Source organism: Sander lucioperca, chromosome 7 (genome assembly GCF_008315115.2).
Source record: "Sander lucioperca isolate FBNREF2018 chromosome 7, SLUC_FBN_1.2, whole genome shotgun sequence".
Classification (NCBI taxonomy): domain Eukaryota; kingdom Metazoa; phylum Chordata; class Actinopteri; order Perciformes; family Percidae; genus Sander; species Sander lucioperca.
This window is the reverse complement of record NC_050179.1, coordinates 19,308,640-19,323,033: the sequence shown is the minus strand read 5'-3', so window position 1 is coordinate 19,323,033 and position 14,394 is coordinate 19,308,640. Positions and strand designations below refer to the sequence as shown.

Genomic DNA, 14,394 nt, shown 5'->3' with positions numbered 1-14,394 from the left:
ACCCAATTTTTCATAGATGTATTGGACAAGTGGCTCCACTGGATATGTATTTGTGTACATTTGGTTCAATGGGTGATATTTACAGCCAGTAAAGAGGGAAGCTGGAGCATGGGGTCAGGATGAGAAGCTTTTTTTTTTCTCATCCCAAGACCTAAAGGCGCCGATGTTCTCTCGTTTAGCAGGCCTCTTATAAAACAAAATTAGGGAGCACAATTTATGGGAGCACTTAGAGAGGAAGATACAACCTGTAACTCCAAGATACATCTGCATAAGTCAACTGCATGTGTACTCTGATGCACAATTTATACCCCCCATACCGATAAACAGATCAGACACAGAGACATAGAGAGTGGGGGATGGGAGGGATGAGGTGTAAGTGGGGAGGAAAAGAGAAAGAGAATCAGAAGAGAGGAATAAAAGAGGATAAGAGGGAGATGTTTTACCCTAAATGGCTTTCTATCTGTCCCAGCGACCGAGTTAGGGATCAAGTGCTGTTTAGATTGGAGGGTGGATAAAAATTCCTTGCTGTCCGAACACCAACTCCTTTATCAAGTGGAGGAGAAATGCAGAAGATGGATGGTTTAAGGAAGAGGAGGGAGAGGGAGGATGAATGGGGTGAGGAGAGAAGGAAGGGTAGATGAAAAGAAAAAACTGGGAGAGACATAGGAGAAGAGGGAAGTAGGACAGACGACTTGAGTTGAAGGTGAGTTCATGAGCAAGATGCAGAAGACGCTCGATTCATCTTCTGTAAGTAGAGAGAGTTGTATGAGCTTGAATGGAAGGACGATAGAGAGAGCTTAGAAATGGCAGGGAAGTAAGAAAATGAAGAGGAAAGAGGAGAGCTACTTTAGAATTAGTAAGGACAAAATGAGAAAGCTCTTGCCAAACCCTATACTGTAAATGATATTGGATACCAATGATAAAAGTGTTTTATTTCTATTATTTTAAACTGTTGTATTGGGCTTGATACTTTATCTAACCCTTGGCCCTGACTGATCAGAGTTGTAAACACACCAGCGGGGAAAGACAGGGAGGAGAGACAGAGAGAAGGGATGAGTGAGCAATAAAATTAAGTAAAGGAGAGACAGAAGGAAGGTGAAGGAGATAAGAAGTGGATAAGAGAGAGAGAGAGAGAGAGAGAGAGAGAGAGAGAGAGAGAGAGAGAGAGAGCGAGAGAGTCGTAGTAAATCAACGCCGAGGCAGCCAGTGAGCTGGCGAGTGTTTCAGGTAAACACAGTTTTATCACCTGTCCCCACGCCAACCTGCCAAGAGACAGTGTTTTGGGTGTTTTACATGAGCCACAGGCAACCCACTGTTTGTGTATGTGTGTGTGTGTGTGTGTGTGTGTGTGTGTGTGTGTGTGTGTGTGTGTGTTTGTGTGCCAGGCAAGCATCAACACTCCCAAACAGCCACTGCCAAGAACAACACAGTGTGCCACAGGCTTCCACTCGGACTGAGTCTCCCTCTTTTTCCCCCCTTCTGTCTTTTACTCTCTCTCTGTTTCCATGTATTAAAACGTTTTTTCATGGAATGAACTTGTGTAATGTCCTTAATAGAGCACAGAGGGAGTATATTCTCAGGTTTTGTTTTGAATAAACTCAACTTAGAAACCGTCTAAACAGTGGTGGTGGTGGTATATAGTATAAGTAGTATAGGTAACGAGATTTACGTTATGGCCACAACTTTTACTTATCTTAACTTCATTTTTGAGAAATCATGATATTTTCCTCCAGTTTGGTATCGCTGATGGCTCTAAATAATACAGTAAACTTGAGCGTGCAAGTCAGAGTTGTAGCAAATTCAAAACACTTTATCATTTGTCACCATAACTGCCAAATTCATCCGCAATTGACTCCGACTCTGAAAGTGAACTTGTTTTAAATTGCTGAATGCTTTCTCAAGTAACTGCAAGTGTAATCTCTGGCTTCCACTAGCTGCTAGCAATGCAACAAACAGATTTTAAGCTAGCTGACTTAATGTTTTTTAACAAACCTTTTTAGATGAAATGGGAGTTGGGAGTTAAATAAATAGTTTAGGAAATGTGTTTATTTGGTTGCCAAGAGTTAATAAGAGTCATGTCTTCACGCTAAATATGAAGCTATAGAGCCAACAGGCAATTAGCTTAGCATAAAGGCTGGATGCAAGGGGAAACAGCTAGCTTAACTCTTGCTAAAGTAAAAAAGACATCTGCCTACTAGCACCTCTAAAGCTCACTAATTAACACATTATATTTTGGTGTTTTAATCCACATATAAACCATAATGTAAACTACAATTTGTGCTTTTACGGGAACTTACATGCTAGAACTATTTCTTAGCCAGTGACTTCCTGGAGTTTTCCTGGCGGCAACCTCACAGTGATGACAAGACTCCAGAAAGTCATTGAGCCCAGAAAGTGTATTCCCCAAAATGTCGAACTATTCCTTACTTTTTCTTAAACATGCTTGTATCTTTGACTTGTTATCAAAGAATTCGATATGTCTATGCATATGAACTGACGATTCAACAGCAAGTTGAATGTCCATCCAAGCCTCGGAAGTTCTCCAGCTGTCTGTCATTTAATGTTTACTTATTGAATCTCATTGAACAGCATCTGAAAAATGTCTAGACATGTCAGGAAAATGTCATCACACCCTCTGTGAAATATCAGACATGTTGTTTCTTTTCTTCAAGTCTCATAGTGGTTGGTATGGTCATTAGCTAGATATATTTTTCTGTGTTTGACTTCAGGGGAAAGTGTGAAATTTGACCATAATTTAAATACGCAACAGAACAGTAACAATTCTTGAGAGAAACTTTCCATTTGTTTTCTGACATGCAGTGGGTCTACATTTGAGAAGTCAGTTTGTTTCCTTTATAGAAGTATATTTAATTCACATTTTATATTTGATGACACTTCAAAAGTTCCCTTCAAATTCACTTGACATTTAGATGGAAACATAGCATCTCTTTTACTCGCTCTCACACACACACACTCACACACGCGCGCACACACACACACACACACACACACACACACACACACACACACACACACACACACACACAAAATGTACAGTTGCCAAAGCTCAGGAACTCTTACTGTAAATCTGCAGTCAAAACGCCAAGGTAAAGAGAAAAAAACATTAATCTGAAAAATTTGTTAATGTTAAAAATAACAAAGGCCTATGTTTTAGTGGGTGCCTGATGTTGAGTCACCCACAGCTGAAAAAAACATTTTGTGTCTTAACGTCACTACTGAACGTGTGTAAATGGAAGCTGACAGCTACACTTTGCACTTCCAAATTTATGTCAGTGGTGTGACTTCAGCTGCAGACCCCACAGCATCAGAGAGAGAGGAAAGAAAGAAAGAAAGAACAGGATAGAGAGCGACCGAAAAGATAGAAAGTATAATAAGACAGAAACCAACAGAAACAAAGACAGGAAGGAAGACAGCGATATTACAGTAAAGAAAAAGAGGAAGAGAGGCAGATCGACAGAAACAGACAGATAGGAAGAAAGATACCGAGAGAGATAGAACGAGAGCGGCTGACAGAATGAATACAGCAAGAGAGGCACAGAGAGAGCAGCTGTCCTAACAGCTGGCCAGCAGGATTGATGTCTCAGTGAAATAAAACTCAACATATGTCCAAACATGAGGAGACAGGCCAGCCAAGAGGAGGAAAAAGATACACAAACGCACGCATGCACACACACACACACACACACACACACACACACACACACACATACACTGATATGAGAACACTGGTGCACTCTGAAGCACTTGAACATACATGCACACCACACACGCTGATTAAAGAATGCCAGCACACTGCTGAGACATGTAATTGCACAGACTTTATAACACACACAAACACACACACACACACACACACACACACACACACACACACACATACACACACACACACACTTTCAATGGCCTATCACTGCTCGCTCAGTATTGTAAAATCATTAAACTGCAAAGTGGTTAGCCTGGCTCCGTGTTAGCACGGTGTACATTTCAAACACACTATTTTCATCCGTCAGATGACACCCAGACTCTCTTGTCACAGAACATGGCCTGAGAAAGCAGCCGGATCCTCCTAGCTGGGGGAAGGGGGGTTTTGAGGGATAGTAGCCCTGTGTAACCCTCTTTTCATATTTCATCCCCTTCACACAATTACACACACACACACACACACACACACACACACACACATTCTTCTTCTTTTGCTGCTCAGTGATATACCCAACCTACTCCAACAGAGCAGGCCACCTGTAGGAGCCATATGTTAGCTTTGCGTGCACTGCAACCACAACTTTGATGGTAAACTGATGCTCTAATCCAGGTTGATTTATGATGAGTGCACCCATAGGATAAACTTTAATTCTTCAATTTAAAAATAAAGTTTTTTAAAATAGATGCAGCAAAATTTGTGAATTAAGACTATGTAGTAAAAAGTGATAAAAGTGGGCTGCAACAAAGATTTTTTATTATCAATTACTCTGCCGAATTTTAACTCGGTTCGACAGGTTGGTGAAAAATGGCCATTATAATTTTGCGAAACCAAAAACTCAAAGATATTCAGTTCACTGTCATGGAAGACTAAGAGAATTATTCAAATTGGAGAAGCTGGAAACTGTTCAAAAATGACTTTAGCAATTAATGGATGATCAAAATCCTTATTTTTCCCAGAGCATGTTGGAGTGAGTTAATGCAACTACGGTTGCATTTTTGCCTCCTGTCCTGACGAAAACTGTGATACAAAAGCAGCCTGTAGATCATCTGAAAGCATTTATGGGTATCATTTCAGTTGATATGAAATCTACAAAATGGCAGTACTATGTTTTTATTTGTTGAGTGACCAGAGATGGACCTGAAGCTGAAGCTTAGATAATTGAGCAAAGGTAAAGCAGTGCTTTAATACATGTGAATTTATAATGCGTTCTACAGCAACAACTCATCTATAGTTTTGTCACAATAAAATATTCCTTCAACTTAAGAATTTGTTATAAAAAGCAATTGAGAAAATGATTTCAGCATTTTGGTCTCCTTTTCTGACAGAAAGAAACACAATTCAGAAGCAGCCTGAAGATCACCTAATAGCGGTTATGGGTATAAATTTACATGGCACACAACCTAAACCCTTGCACTGACCTTTGACCTTTACAAAAACTGAATTACTATATTTTACTTCACCTGCAGCTTAGAGAATTAAGTCAGGCCCCAACTTTACCTGGGTGGGGCTTTGATTCCAACTGGGGCCACCACAGCTAAAAATACTCACAAAGTAGCCTACTCCCTCCCAGCAGTGTAAGTGTAAGTACTTTATGTGATATAATGTGGCGGCGCTGCTAAAGGCGCCCAGTTGAAACCCTGCAGCCATGAATTAGACAAAGGATAGTGTTTCTACTGAAGGTGTGAGTTTAATATTAGAAAAGCCCAGCTGCTGATCCCAGCTGTGCAGCCAGAGTAGTCAGGTCTGTCCTGCATTACTGTACAGCACTGATATCAACAACCACTGTAGTCCACGGTCTGAATGTTAGGAAAGCACGTTAGTTATTATGTCACACCAACTACACTCTGCACTGACGGAGCTGCAGGAATTAAAAATCTCTGACTTAAAAAAAGCCTGATTTCGGCTGATTTGGCATCACTTGGACGGACAACACATCTTATCACTGGCTGATTTCAGTTCTTAACTATCACTCATTTTAAGCAGGAATAAAAGCCCCAACATTTCTCAGATATTTTTTAACTTCTTTACGTCAGCTCTTTGTGTAAGAGGTGGAGAACAATCAAGCAAGAGTGACTAATGAGCTTTAAAACCGGTACAAGCTTAGGCGTATGATGCACCGCAACAGCAGCAACGAGGTTACTTTGGGTTTAATAAATTGAAAATGTAAAAAAAAAAAAAAAAAAACATCTATTCACTGGTTAATGGCAGTATTTAATTTGTCCTCTCACATTTTTTCAGGGTTTCAAGTTGTTTCAAGTTAACGGTCTGTTTATGAATAGAAATTAGCTTTTTTCTCTAAGAGCAGCATTTTATGGGTCTTTGAATACAAAGAGAATCTATTTTGTGAAATCCTTGTATTCAATTTGAATGGAACAAAACTTTGTGGCATGCTGCAATTTGTGATGCAGAGAAAAAAAAACGAAATCAATAAACTGAGACACCCTTCAATGGTTCTTCAGCTATCAAGATATGGGTGTAGTTTAAGATTATACAAATTTGAACGTCTCTACTTTTAAATAAAACAAAACAACTGGAACTTGAGTGCACTCAAGTCCAGGGTGCAAAATTGCTTCTTTGTCAAACACACGCTTCCAAAACACCAGTTCAAGACCCGAGCTTCTGGTTCCACTTTAGGCATGATATATGAAACCCTAGCCTACTTAGCACACACCGACAGACGTACACACAGCGCGATGTGTGGTTCAGAGACAATGGAATCGTTGTTTTGAGTCGGGCCCTCGGGGGAGCTGATGTGGGTGGACCCTGTGGTTTAGGTCAGAGAGGAGAGATGGAGGGGTCAGGGAGCCAAATATCAGCATGGGGGCCAATGGTGAGTCGACAACCGTTCCACAGCTGATCAAGAGGGAAAAAAGGAAAGTAGATCCAACATGGACATCTGAAACCGAAACCGCCCCCCCTAACCCAATATTGTTCGACACCTCCATATCAGAAAATGTAGGCAGGATGAGATGGGAAAGGGAGAATAAGCATCAGTTCTTTATATCATCTGTGGCAATGCAACTTTTACTTTTTACATCTGACCTGATTTCAGACTTAAAATGAGATCAGTACACTTTCACTTACACTTTTAGTGTACTTTTTTGGTTTTTACATGTGAAAAATACCTAGATGTTTAAAGAGAAGACCATTTAGAAGCGATTTTCAGTGTTTCCTTCATCCAGATGACAATGTTCACCATAGTTTACAGTAAAGCTGGGTTTACAGTTTAGGGCATGCATCCACTATTAGAACATGAAAATGCAAAAGATGTTCTGATTATGCACCAGCGTCCTTTAGATGAATTTATATGATGATATATTATTTGTGCTGCTAATGGTATTTCTATTTTTTTTTTTACATTATTTTTATTATTATATTTTTGTTTTAATATCCAAAAAAAACAGATAAATTCACAGATATATTTTTTAAATAATGATAGAAAATAGTGATCCCTATTTACTGTATTTTCAAAAAAGACTAAAAATATTCTCAAATATCAAATCATGTTGTTAACAACTTGAATGTTTTTAACCAATTTGGGCAGATGTTTGTCCTTCTTGTTTCAGAGAAAACAACATTTTTGGACAACTTAATTAGAGATGCAGCGTACTGTATATCAAAGCCATGTGTGTGTGTGACGGTTCAATAGAGACAAACAGTTTTGATCACAGTCAACCTCTTTGAAGAGCTGTGTCAAACACACTCCAATGGCATCAAACATGATCTGTCTTGGCGTTGACACAGGCAGTATCTTGTTTTTTCATTAGCCTACAGTTATAACATGTCGGCCTTCGCCAGATGCGAAATTATCAGGTGAACAATTTGGCATTTAACTGAAATTCTAGTAAAAAAGGAGGACTTGATAAAATCTCTATTTAATCTGATTCTTTTGGACGACATTCAAAACTGTTCCGGCAAACCACATTGCATGCGCTCGTACCATATGCTGGCTGGCCTGCTGCCAAACTGAGCAGAAGAGGGCTACCAGGCATATCCCACTGACTGTATTTGTAGTCAAGACCCACATGCTGTGGCTGATCATTAGTAAAGAGATCCCTATCAATTACAGAGGAAGAGATTGAAACCAACCACAAGTTGTCCAGGGGGAGTCGGCCTGTTGGCAGAGCCGAGGAGAGCAGCACTGACCACCAAACACAGGCATATACAAAAGTAGATTAAAAAGGAAGTTTATGTTTGGAACAAATACAGCCTTTCTACATACACAGTGCTGCCCTGTTGCTCCTAATATGGCAAGTTGTGACAGTGTTTTATACACCAGTGTCCTAAATGCTAATCCACACACACGCACGCACGCACGCACACACACACACATACACACACACACACACACACACACACACACACACAGACAAATCCCATACCTGCACACAATAACAGCTCAAGCTGCCAATCCCTTAGAGGAAGGCAAACATAGTGCCAGAGCCAAGCCCTTGTTAATTAGCCAATAAGCTTAACTCTTGGGGCCGACCCCACTCGCCTGTTAAGCTGTCATCACAACTACTTCCACCTGAGTGTATGAATCCATAAGCCCTCACACACACAATCACACACAAACTGGTCAGGCACACAGGGCTTGCTTAAGTTCGAAGTTTGGTCATGCACTATAGCTTCATCTGCAGCTTAGTTAAAAAAGCCTACGGATGATTTAACCTTCAAACAGTGTTACTGACAGGCCTGGGCTAGTAGCTAAGCTGTTAATTGAAGAAAAGGTCAGTTTGCTTCCCTATAAGAAAAAGAATCATCACAGCTAATGTTTTATTTCGGGTAACGCGTCACCGAACATTTGCAGCACAGGTGCAGAAGTAGAGAGTAACGAATTACAATTACTCACGTTACTGTAATTGAGTAGTTTTTTTCTGTACTTCTATTTTTTAAAGTAGTTTTTTTTTTTTTTAAATCTGTACTTTTACTTTTGCTTAAGTATATTTAGTTTGAAGTATTGTACTTCACTGCATTTTAAATCACATCTGTTACATTGTAAAAAAAAAAATGCAAGGAAACAATTGTGCACCGGAAACTACTGCAGTGAATGATGGGCAGGATGGGCAGCGCCAGTTTGTGTTCACTGGCACTAAAATCACAAGAAGGATGGAGACATACAAGTCAGACACCAGTGGTGCAGAACAAGCTAAAAGCAAAACCCTGTTAATTTCTGCTGAAGTTGAACTCGAAGGAAATGAAGTGAACCCCTGGCCATATTTGAGCGACCACTTCGGCTTCAAGTGCAAGAAAGGCAACGGCTTTTTTATGCAGTCTAAGCAGTTTTTCCCCAGAGAGACCGAACTAGCAGCTTTAAATGAGCTACTTTTTTACTTTTACTTGAGTAGATTTTTATACTGGTAATTTTACTTATACTTAAGTAAAAGTTCAGCAAAGTAATAGTACTTTTACTTAAGTAGAATATGTTTGTACTCTTTCCACCTCTGCACAGGTGTTAATGCTGAATACACAGAGGTACACAAGTCGAGGATGCGCATTAGTACACATCACTCCCAACTCGCCAACTAACTAGTCCCCCTCCAGAAGAGGACATACTTTCCACAGTTTGAATGGCGGTAACAGCAGAGATGTTGAAACAGGCTTTCAGCAGTGAGAGAGAACAAAGCGAAGCCTGGCAGAATGTCTCTATTGTTAAAGAGAAGCAGGGTTAGAGGAAGGCTTGGCCTCGCTCTGACCTCCTCTTCCAGCTGTGGAAGCCATTATATGGGTGATTGGGTTGCCCAGCTCTGGCCTGGCCTCAACTCAAGACACAGTGCAGACTCCTTCAAACTGGACAACACAGGCTTAAACACATAGTACAAGGATAAGGCTCATAAAACAGTTGCTGCAGCAGAAGCTGCCAGAGGTCACAAGGCAGTGTTGGTGTGGAGGATACAGTCAGTGAACTGAAAACTTTTTTCCCTTTACTGTATATTGATTATACTTAACATGTAGTTCGTGGTGCAATTTATTTGTTAAATATAGTTAAGACGCAATGGCTTTGACTCTAAGTAAACCACAAGGTTTTAAAGCCCCCCTAAATTACTTACTATATTATAACTTTTCAAATTTTGAAAAAAAAGAATAAATAAATAAATAAAAATGTATAAATAAAGAGTTTAACACCTTAAAACTCAGGTAATCTGCTTCATCTGGACTGTGTGGGTGTGTTTGATCAGATTTGAGTGACAATGGTCTGCCACTACAAGCGAAGAGTAGTAACTCTCATCCGACTTTGATTAAAATATTGTCTTTATTTTTATTTATTTATATTTTTTTTACAAAAAAGTTTTTTTATTTCAGTTGACATAAGAACTCATTTCTCATCATAAGAAGTTGATTGAGAAAACATGTTAACAGACTCTTTAATCGTGCATTGCTGACATTGTGCAGACAAAAATGGAAAATGGCTTAGTGTTTTGCACTTAATTATGAGTTCAGGTTTCCGCAAAAATTAATCAGTTCAAGACAGTCATGATGACATATGAAAAGAAAGCCAGGTTTGTTGGATCCCAGAAATGCATCATGTTGCCACTAATGCCAGATTGGAAGTTGCGGTGTTGGCCATTTCCATATGATGGGAGGGGCAGTGGGTGGTGTTCACAAATATGAAACAGTATCATTAGTCTGGGCTTTTATGAATACATAGTGTGTGCCTTGAGGTAGCAACTAACTCTGCAGTTTTTTTCTTTTAACAACTGTGTGTTTTGGGATCTGTACAAGATTTTCTTTATTATATTGTGGACAAATCTCGGAGACCAATGCCTCGTCAGACTGATGGGTAACTGTCAAACAGTCTCTGACTGCCTGTCAACACCGTGAATGTCCCGTGATCATAACAAAAACATAAGAGAGCAATGTCGCATCAAATCTATGAGTTGTACACTGCCTGACTTGAAGCCTCGTTGTATCCAGTCAGTCTACATGCTTTCATCTCAGACAACAGCAGATGTGTTGTTCTTATATCATGGAAGATATCTCCTGACACATAACTCGTGTCCAATTTACGTACTTTAGTTGAATTCATAAATTAGTCACACACAGGTGTCCGCTTTGCTTCTTTGCAGCAGTACAGTGTAGTGGTAATTGAGATCTCGATCTCATTTGCAAATGAAACACGTGAATTGCACAGTAATTCATACATGCTCTGGTGTGAGCAGGGATTAGAGTGATGTTAAGTGTTTGCCAGGCTCCAGAGCTGCTCTGGGCACATTAGATGGCTGACGAAGTTGGCACGACGGTAACTTGCCCATGCCAGGTCCCGTTAACAGCGGGTCGGTCCCCGGGAACACAACAATACAGATAATGATAATTCAGTCATCAAAACTGAGGGAGCTTGATTGCACACTTCACTGGGTTTAATGTCCATCGGGCAGCATCCCAGAATGGTTTGGTTTGGCATTCAGATAAATGTGTCCACTCCTGACTGCTTTTTCCCTTTTTGCATTGAGGGCTCAGGGACAGGTGAATTCAGATAAATGATTGCTAACGAGGCACCCATCAATGTTAAGAGACAGGTTGCTGTTTGGGTTATTTCTCTTGTTTCTCGTTTTACAGACTTTTATTTCGTATCCTCTCTATTATCCTCTAGCTAAAAAATGACAGAGGATGGAGGAGTGTTTCCATTCCACAGCATGTCTGGTACCCACATTTTCTCTTCTGATGTTCCCTCAGGCTGGCCTTTAACATTATATTCAGTAACCAGTCTATTAGTTGAAAACGAAGTTGAAGAACTTTTGTATGAAGTATTTGTATCTAAGCATTCACACAATGCAGGCACATTTACACATTTTTTCAACATGAACGCAAAAAATGTCAGACCTTCATCCTCTTGGCTTGTGTGTTCTGAAAGGCAGAAAGGACGTATTTGCAGCAACCAGCTGTGTGGTAATACACAATCTTAAAGACGTCTTGATAAAGCTTTTAAAAGCTGAGGCGGCAGTTGGGTGAAAAAAAACTCTCCTACGCTGCAAAGTGAGGCGATGTCTATTCATTAGAACTGTCACAGGCACTTAGGGCTCCTCTGAGTAGCGGGCGGCTAACAGCGTGCCGACAGGGGGTGAGCGCAGCGCGGAGGCTAACAACGACATCATCCACACTTCAGCTCAGGGCTACAGTGCACAGAGAGGTCAGCCATGTTAGGCTAAGTGAGCCCTTGGTGGCTAATAGGCTCTGTTCTATTTGATCATACAGCCAATCTAACCTGGGAGAGCTCAGCTGACTGAACTCCTTTCAGCGGGAGGTGGAGGACAAGGCAAGGGACGGCATTGTTCAGCCTTTAATGTTCTTACCGTTTGAGTTGTGATGATAGGCCATGTTTAAAGTGTCAGTCTAAGTGAACACATGGCACTGACGAGTCAGAAAAAAACAACTTGGAATACACTTGTGGAGCTTTAAAGTGCTCATATTATGCTCATTTTCAGGTTCATAATTGTATTTAGAGGTTATATCAGAATAGGTTTACATGGTTTAATTTTCAAAAAACATATTTTTGTTGTACTGCACATTGCTGCAGCTCCTCTTTTCACCCTGTGTGTTGAGCTCTCTGTTTTAGCTACAGAGTGAGACCTCTCACTTCTATTTTCTCTTTGTTGGGAGTCGCACATGCTCAGTACCTAGGTAAGGACTACTAGCCAGTCAGAAGCAGAGTATGAGGGCGTGCCACGCTAGCAGCTAGGCGAGCATTATAACGCGTGTTACAAAGTGACGCACGTTCGTCACAGAAGTAAAGGCTGGACTACAACAGAGCTGTTTGGAGCAGTTTGTGAACAGTGTTTTCTGTTGGAGATGGTAAGTCCCTTTGGGGTGGACTTTGGGCTTTTTCACTTTGTAAACCTATAACATGCACAAAAAAGATATATGACACAATAAAGGTAAGGGGAAAAGCCCAAAACCATAATATGAGCACTTTAAGTGATCCGTCACCGTGTGTGCCACATCAGGAATCAGTATATAAGCCTATTTAGCAGGTTGGCCTTGCACTCCTGTGTGCATTACATACCTGTCACAAAGAAAAACAAACTGACAGCTTATGAATTTGGAATGCTTTGCCTTTACCAGTGACACACAAGCTTTAAATCAGCATGTGAGCAAGGTTGCCTGTTGAAGAGGGATTCCAAAAATGTGCCAAAAGTGATTTCAAAGGTTCAAGGACAGAAAGAGAAACAGCAATCCCATCATCATATTAAAGTGAAGGAGAACAAGTTGTGATTATTTCAACAAAATGAACAAATGAGAAAGAGAAAAAAGGTGTGTAGCTTTATCGCTCAACAGTTTTGAATGGAACTGAAGAAGAACTCACCTAATGAAACATTCAGCCTCAGCCATCTATTGATCACCTCCTCTCATTTGAACTAAACTCATTAGTGGGGGGGGGGAAAATCTGTCAACCTCCATTATGTAGGCTTACATTAGGCTCAAAATGAAATGCATTACCACAGCAGTGCATGAAAGACATTTTTACAATGCATCTTCAAGGATCACATCAATTCACATGAACACTTACAGTTATTATTCATGCTAAACACTGCATGATTCAGTGTGCCTGGTTATATTGCACATGTTTATCTTGTTTGTCTTGGTCTTTGCTGAGTGTTTGCAGCGGGATCAATGCCACTAGTCCTCGGGGATAGCAGCTAATTAGCAAAGGAAGAGACAAACTCAATAGCAAGCTGGGGTTTTTTTCTTCCTTATTTTCCAAAGTAGAGGGAAAATGTGCAGGAAATCTGAGTCATCTTTGGGCATCATTGGATGAAATGTTTCAGGCTGTATTTAAGAAAGAACCGTGGTGCTGCTGATGTATCTGTGTGTAAAATCGGCTGCTGAATATTTTTGAACTTATGCACAACTAGAGCTTGTCTTTTTTTAGACACTAACCAGGACAGACTCCAAAGAAAAGTGCATCTTTTTAAATTATTTCTATATATGTTTTCTTATATGGTTTCCAGTTATTTTTTTGTGTTTATTTTGAAGCTTTATTTTTGTTCACTTTGATGGATTATTTTAGAACAAACTGCATCAAACAGGAACATTTGATTTGAACTGACTGACTGTGTGCAGAAACCGGCATGAGATTAAAAAGAAGCAGATTCAGAAGCTTAGTAGGGTTGAGCCCGGTTAGTAGTTGGATGGGAGAGAATGGGAAACCTACACGTGATGGAAAAAAAATGAAAATAAGACACACTCTTAAAAGTTGTCCCCCAGCATTTTCTTTCACCCATGTCCCCTTTGATTTGACAGGAGGATGTCACAACACATTTGAACATGCTCACACACAAGTTTTTTCCTTTCAAACCGGTTTCCGTACTGTAGATAAGAGGCAAAGCTACCTGTCTTTCAACTAAAGACACTGTGTGCTGTATTCTGCCTCTGGCTGTCCCATTCTGGCCCACTTTACTGTATCAATAACAAAGTAAAACCTTTAAATGAGAGAGATAAAGCACTCCTCTGATATCATCATGATTACTATGTGCACATAACAGTAAAGAGGGGTGTTAGATGGTTTTAGATCTGGCTTGCTGTGGGGTGAGAAGGGGGCAGGCTGAGGCATGCTGGGAGACTCCAGCGCTTCCCTGTTAGTGGTGTAGATCAGAGGAGCCGAGGAGAAAGGGAAACCTGTGTTTTCACTGATTGATATTGTGATCTAACGAGCAAAAGGATCTGTCAGTTGT

At 40.4% G+C, this 14,394-nt stretch overlaps 1 protein-coding gene across 8 annotated transcripts in view; it reads right to left on the bottom strand.

The window, feature by feature from the left end:
- The window catches only part of LOC116046821 (transcription factor SOX-6-like), a 114,140-nt gene that overhangs the window by 56,932 nt on the left and 42,814 nt on the right, over nucleotides 1-14,394 (bottom strand). Inside the window, exon 1 of one of the 8 annotated variants that reach the window (XM_036002837.1) lies at nucleotides 13,026-13,047. The exons of the other annotated variants lie outside the window; for them this stretch is intronic. The gene's annotated coding sequence lies outside the window, so the exon portion shown is untranslated. Of the gene's footprint in view, nucleotides 1-13,025; nucleotides 13,048-14,394 lie in introns of those variants that run through there. 8 annotated transcript variants of the gene reach the window in all.